Here is a 7,520-nt window from a genome sequence, read left to right as displayed (position 1 = left end):
AGGTTTCCTGCATTGCAGGAGGATGCTTTACCATCTGAGCCACTGGGGAAGCCCATTAAGTACTTGCACTGCTACTTATTACCTCTATATTCCACACTCACCCTCTGTCTCAGAAGGAACAACTCACCTTGAGGTTTTCTCGAATCCTTTCTGCATTAAGCAGTCTCTAAGAGTTGGGCACGACTGAGCGACTTCACTTTCACTTTTCACTTTCATGCATTGGAGAAGGAAATGGCAATCCACTCCAGTGTTCTTGCCTGGAGAATCCCAGGGACAGGGAGCCTGGTGGGCTGCCATCTATGGGATCGCACAGTCGGACATGACTGAAGCGACTTAGCAGCAGCAGCAGAGAAACAAGAACAAAGAGATTCCTATTCATAGCTTGATTCATCCGTATCTATGTATCTATAACTATATGGAGAGAGGCTTCCTTGGTGGTTCAGTGACAAAGAACCCACCTGCCTATACAGGAGACTCAGGTTCAATCCCAGGGTCAGGAAGATTCCTTGGAGCAGGAAATGGCAACCTGCTCCAATATTCTTGCCTGGAGAGTCTCAAGGACCAAGGAGCCTTGCAGGCTACAGTCCATGGGATCCCAAAGAGTTGGACACGACTGAGAGACTAATACTTTCACTTTTCACTTTTTTCACGGCTTCCTTCTCACCTGAAAGGACTGCTGCCTATAACTAAGAGGCAGCCTTGCAGGCAGAGCGAAGAAACCAAGAGCAAGGATCCTGGGGCAACAGAGAGTCTGGCATCCTTTGGAATGAACACTTTTGCCCGAGCCATAGCAGAGGACAAAGAAATGTGGTACAGTCAGAGAGCTATGGAAGATGGTCTAGACCAAGGCAAGGAGTTTGGATTTTCATGTAAATCTCTTGGGGAGCCATGGTTGAGTTTTAAGTGGTGAAAGTGACTTAGCCTGACTTATCTTTTAAAACAATCATATCCCTTTTAATTTTGAATTACTGCTATTTTGGTAAATATTTCCTTGCAAACTAGCCAGTGAGCATCTCAAGGTCTGGAACAGATTTTTTTTTTTTTAATTGAAGTGCAATATTATAATGGTTTTAAGTGCACAGCATAGTAATGCTATATTTTTACAGATTATACTCATACAAAATTATTATAAAATATTGACTGTATTCTCTGGGGTCTACATTACAGTTTGGTAACTTATTTTAAACCTAGTAGTTTGTGTCTCTTAATCCCTTCACCTAATTTCCCCCTCCCCTCAGTAGTAACCACCAGTTTGTTCTCTGTATCTGTGAGTCCTTTTCTGCTTTGCTATATGTGCTTGTATGCTTTATTTTTTAGATTCCACATACAGGTGAAAAGCTACAGTATCTTATTTGCCTGACTTATTTTAACTAAGCATAATGCCATCCAGGTCCATCCATATTATTACAAAAGGCAAAATTTTGTTCTTTCTTTGTGATTGGGTAATATTCCATTGTATATATACCATGATTTTCTTATCTGTTCATCTGTTGATGGATACTTGGGATGCTTCCATCTCTCTCTATTGTGAATAACACTCTGTGAACATTGGCGTGCATGTATCTTTTTGAGTTACTTGTTTTCTTCACTAATATCCAGGAGTGGTACTGATGGCTCTTATGGCAGTTCTATTTTTAATTCTTTTGAGGAATCTCCATACTTTTTTCTATAGTGACTGTAACCAATTTACTACCTTTTCCCCAACAGTGAATGAGGGTTCCCTTTCCTCCACATCTTTGCCAAAACATTATTTCTTGTCTTTTTGATGATAGTCATTCTGACAGATGGGAGGTGATACATCATTTTGGTTTTGATTGACATCCCTTGATGATTAGCACCTTTCATATGTCTGTTGGCTGTGTGTATATCTTCTTCAGAAAGATGCCTATTTAAGTTCTCTGCCCATTTTTAAATTGTTTTTTGATAATGAAGTTCTTTATATATTTTAGATACGAACTTACTTTGGTTGTGTCTCTTATCTTTTCCTAACCTCATTTCTCCAGGACAAGGACAGGATCTCATTTGTTCTTTCTCTCTCTGATTTCTGCATAGTATATCTGGTAACTATACCTTAAACAAGGGTGTTTGATAAGTCATTTGATAGCAATTGTCAAAACTGATTTGAAGTCGCTCAGTCGTGTCCGACTCTTTGCGACCCCATGGACTCTAGCCTGCCAGGTTCTTCCGTCCATGGGATTCTCCAGGCAAGAATACTGGAGCAGGTTGCCATTTCCTTCTCCAGGGGATATTCCCAACCCAGGGATCAAACCCAGGTCTCCAGCATTGAAGGCAGATTCTTTACTGGCTGAGCCACAAGGGAAGTCCAGCAATTATCAAAGATTGGGCCAAAAATATGTCCACAATTGATGAAGTGGGGTAACACAAATAACACAGCTGCTTTTGAGATCAAATAGAAAACTGGAAAGGCAAGTGAAAAAAGAGTCCTTTGTCAGTATGTGGTTATCTTGAACTGGTAGAATGGCAATCTCTGTACCCGGCAAACAAAAACACAATGGAGCAACTATAAGAAAGTAAGCGAAAAGCAAATAACAAGAACAGGTTTTGATTAATTGATTTCTCTTCCACTCAACTACTTGTGGGAGTTAATTTTCTGTGTCATCTTGAGTCAGCTATAGGGTGCCCAGATATTTGGCTGAACATTATTTCTAGGTGTATTTGTGAGGGTGTTTCTGGATGAGATTAACACTTGAACTGGTGATGTGCTGAGGCCAATTTTCTTCCACAAAGTGAGTGGCCTCATTCAATCCAGAAAGGCCAGAACGGACTAAAACTCTCTGCCTTTGAGCTGGGACGCTAATTGTCTCCTGCTTTGTACTTGGACTAGAATTGAAACTCTACCATTGACTCTCCTGGTGCGGACTTCTCAGTCATCATAATCCCATGAGCCAGTAATATGTACATACATACACACATATGCCAGAGAAGGCAATGGCAACCCACTCCAGTACTCTTGCCTGGGAAATCCCACGGATGCAAGAGCCTGGTAGGCTACAGTCCATGGGTTTGCGAAGAGTTGGACACGACTGAGCAATTTCACTTTCACTTTTCACTTTCCTGCACTGGAGAAGGAAATGGCAACCCACTCCAATATGCTTGCCTGGAGAATCCCAGGGACGGGAGCCTGGTGGGTCGCTGTCTATTGGGTCGCACAGAGTCGGACACGACTGACGTGACTTAGCAGCAGCACGCAAATATGCATATCCTATTAGTTCTGTTTCTCTGGAGAATCCTAATACATTATTTATAATGGAATTATGATCAGGAGTGAATGTTTAGAATATATATGAAAAATGAATGCATTACTGAATACATGACTGAATACAAGAAAAGCAGCGTTCATGTGAATAGGATTGAAAACACATATTGGACACTTCTGGCCACCTCTAAAATCTGAATGGAAAGGATTAAGTCTTTCCATTAGCATGCATTTATGATTTATCATTGGAGATGTAATTAGTCTCTGAAATTATCCTTTTCCAGAAGTTCGTTCATTTTCTATTTCTCGGTATTAATTTTCTTATTATGCTTAAGCAATCTCTTGCTGATTAGCATGCATTTAAATAGCCAGGGTAATTTATTAAATTACATTTTTATAGACAGGTTAAATTATTTTAATTACATGTTTTAAACATACCATTAAATAAATATGATGATGTTAAATGTGTAACGATAGGATAGTGACAATTTAACAAGGGAAGCCCAAGAGTACTGGATTGGGTAGCCTATCCCTTCTCCAGCAGATCTTTCTGACCCATCAAACCAGGGTCTCCTGTATTGCAGGTAGATTCTTTACCAACTGACCTATCAGGGAAGCCCAAGTGTATAGTAATAAGTTCTCATAGAACCCTTTGAATATACTGTATTTTGCATTTTTCAAATGAGTGGGAAAAATGTTAATGGCACATTGTAGGAAGAGCTTGTGAGATGCAGAACTCATTGTAGCCTTAAGGAAAATACAGTTTGTCATCTTATTAAAAATTACATGGAAAAGGACTAAACGTTTTGACTTAGATTTGGTTCCCCAGGAAATTTTACATAAAAATCAAATAGCATTTAATAAATGTTTGCTGTATTGTGGGCATCGATTTACCCTTAGAGTTCATAGAGTTCATTGAGAGAGGCAGAAAATAGAAGGAATGGAATGTCTGTTCCTGGTCCAGGCTGCCCCTTGTGAGTGGGGCTTACAGCGCACACTCAACCCATGGGGAGGCAATGTGGCTTCATCTACATTGACAAGGGTTGGGCTATCTCTGCCCACTTTCCAGCAGCTGCATGAATCAAACTCCTATGTTTCAAGATGAAACTGTGAGAAGCCAACATTGCTGTTAACCCCAGTACCGCCCCCACTGGCATTTCCTCATTTTATAATCATTCTTGGAGAAGGAAATGGCAACCCACTCTAGTATTCTTGTCTGGAGAATCCATAGACAGAGGAACCTGGCAGGCTATAGCCCATGGGGTTGCAAGAGTCAGACACAACTTAGTGACTAAACCAACCACCATAATCATTCATTTCTATGATCATTTTTTTTTTCCTCATAAAGTTGGCCCTTCTTTATTCAAGAGGATTAGACTTTTTTCTGTACACTTTGCCTTTGGACACAAACATTACCTGAAAGGCAAGATTCTTTCCTGCATTAGGCTTGTCGTTTGTTCTCTTTAATCATCACACTTAACCTTCAGTGACAGTTCTCTTTAATAATTACATTTAATCTTCAGAGAGTTATACTTTTCATGTCCTTGGAGAAAAGACGTGTGAAAGGGAAAGTGTCAGCATTACTTAAGTCACAAAGAGGCTTTATTAATTCACTTGTGCACATCTGATTTAATTTATATTTTCTTGGATATTAACTTTTAAAGGCCAGAACATATAGCTATTAAAAATACCATAAAGCTGTTAGTTTAATATTTAAATGGTAACATAATATACAAAGAGGATAAAAACAGAGGACATACTAGTTGGATTTTAGCTCAACACCTAGTAGTTATGACACTGCAGGTCACAGCATTTCCCAAAGATGCCAAATCCTTGTATATATACAGTCCACATGTCAGAGCAGATAATTTCTAATGCTTGCATTTCTAATGACAAGTTATAGAACACTCTAGTTCTTTTAGTAATATATCAATCAGTTTGAATTTTATGTGACTTCTTTAAAAAGACTTTAATTCCAACCTAGATAGCATATTCAAAAGCAGAGACATTACTTTGCCAACAAAGGTTCGTCTAGTCAAGGCTATGGTTTTTCCTGTGGTCATGTATGGATGTGAGAGTTGGACTGTGAAGAAGGCTGAGCGCTGAAGAATTGATGCTTTTGAACCGTGGTGTTGGAGAAGACTCTTGAGAGTCCCTTGGACTGCAAGGAGATCCAACCAGTCCATTCTGAAGGAGATCAGCCCTGGGATTTCTTTGGAAGGACTGATGCTAAAGCTGAAACTCCAGTACTTTGGCCACCTCATGCAAAGAGTTGACTCATTGGAAAAGACTCTGATGCTGGGAGGGATTGGGGGCAAGAGGAGAAGGGGACGACAGAGGATGAGATGGCTGGATGGCATCGCTGACTGGATGGACGTGAGTCTGAGTGAACTCCGGGAGTTGGTGATGGACAGGGAGGCCTGGCGTGCTGCGATTCATGGGGTCACAAAGAGTCGGACACGACTGAGCGACTGATCTGATCTGATCTTTTTCCATTTGCAAATAGATTTTCAATTTATATGATTTTTCATGAGTGTCCATAAAAATAAAACTCTGGTTTAGCACAAATTAGATTGAACCATCCTTTATCAGGAATGTATTAGTATACAAAGTGGTGTTCTGTGGGCTTAATCCAGGTTGTGTCCTTTTTTGTCAATAAAGATTTATTGGCACACAGACACACCTGTCAGTTAATGTATTGTCTGTGACCTGCTCTTGCACTACAATGGCAGAGGTGAGTGGTTGAGACAGAATCATAGAGCTACAAAGCCTCAAATATTTACTTTCTGGATTTTTACCAGAAAAACATTTGCATGTTCCTGTTTTAGAACAAAGGAAGTCAAGTGCAAAAATGATAACGAAAATCTTATCCTTATTTGAAATACCTCGGGTTAAATCAAGGCACCTCAAGAGGTTTCTTAAATCCTTTAGTGAAGTGAATTTGCTCAGTCGTGTCTGACTTTTTGTGACCCCTTGGACTGTAGCCCACCAGGCTCCTCCATCCATGGAATTTTCTAGGCAAGAGTACTGGAGTGGGTTGCCATTTCCTTCTCCAGGGGATCTTCCCAACCCAGGGATCAAACCCAGGTCTCCCGCATTGTGGGCAGACGCTTTACTGTCTGAGCCACCAGGGAATCTCAAATCCTTAAGCAGCTTTCAAAAGTAAATTTACATTAATAAGCATTTTAAAATATGTCATAGTAATGGGAAGGAATAGGGAGCCCTGGGATATAGATTGTTTGGCCTTAACTTTTTATTTATTTGTTTTGTCCCTAACTTTAAATAGCACTTATAGCAACTTATTGAGGTTATACGACAATGTCTTTATCAAACCTTTTCTTTTTTTGCGTTACTGTTAATAAATTGTAAAAACTAGCTAGGGCTTTTGATGCCTGCCAATACCATCAATGGCTCAAATTAATCACAGTAACAACAACAACAAAAGAACTCTCTTCAAACTGAGGACAGTAATGCATAATAATAAAAACTTTCCAGGTTTTTGTGATTCATTAAGAAAGTGACTTAACAGATTAAATAAGATTTTTGCGCATGGGGCCATGCTAATCTTCTCTGTATTGTTCCAATTTTAGTATATGTGCTGCCGAAGCGAGAGACACTGATATGTAGAACAGTCTTTTGGACTCTGTGGAGAGGGAGAGGGTGGGATGATTTGGAAGAATGTCATTGAAACATGTATAATATCATATATGAAACGAGTCACCAGTCCAGGTTTGATGCATGATACTGGATGCTTGGGGCTGGTGCACAGGGATGACCCAGAGGGATGGTATGGGGAGGGGGGAGGGAGGAGGGTTCAGGATGGGGAACACATGTATACCTGTGGCAGATTCATTTAGATATATGGCAAAACCAATACAATATTGTAAAGTTAAAAATTAAATTAAATTAAAAAAAAAAATTCCCAATTGAAATGAGGTTGGACTTTCTCATTATAATCCTTTTACTGAATTGTGTTCCAATGAAGTCAGAAGTATACTCTCTACAGATCACTGCAAATTCTCATTTTAATTGTTTTAACTGTCATATCCATTCTAAATATCTCTTATGTCATGACATTTTACTCTGTAATGCAATAAAACTGCTACAGAAACACTGTTGCTGATTATATTTATCTATTTTACTACTAACAAAATGTTTTGAATAAAAAATCATAAAAAAGTCTCCCTTTTAGGTATTTAAGAATATGACAATTCTGTTCATATATGTATGATAAATTTGATTGGAGTGAGTATAAGAATCTTCTTACAGACAAATAAAATACTTTGTGTTTAAAAAATAATAA

The 7,520-nt window shown here is 39.2% G+C and overlaps 1 non-coding gene across 1 annotated transcript; it reads right to left on the bottom strand.

Annotated features, from left to right (window-relative positions):
- Nucleotides 1-6,728: 6,728 nt before the first annotated feature.
- Nucleotides 6,729-6,834, bottom strand: LOC112579268. The gene has a single exon (XR_003103766.3). It is a non-coding gene; the product is annotated as a U6 spliceosomal RNA (small nuclear RNA).
- Nucleotides 6,835-7,520: the final 686 nt, after the last annotated feature.

Source organism: Bubalus bubalis, chromosome 15, assembly GCF_019923935.1.
Source record: "Bubalus bubalis isolate 160015118507 breed Murrah chromosome 15, NDDB_SH_1, whole genome shotgun sequence".
In the NCBI taxonomy this organism is placed as follows: domain Eukaryota; kingdom Metazoa; phylum Chordata; class Mammalia; order Artiodactyla; family Bovidae; genus Bubalus; species Bubalus bubalis.
This window is presented reverse-complemented; position numbering and strand designations above follow the sequence as displayed.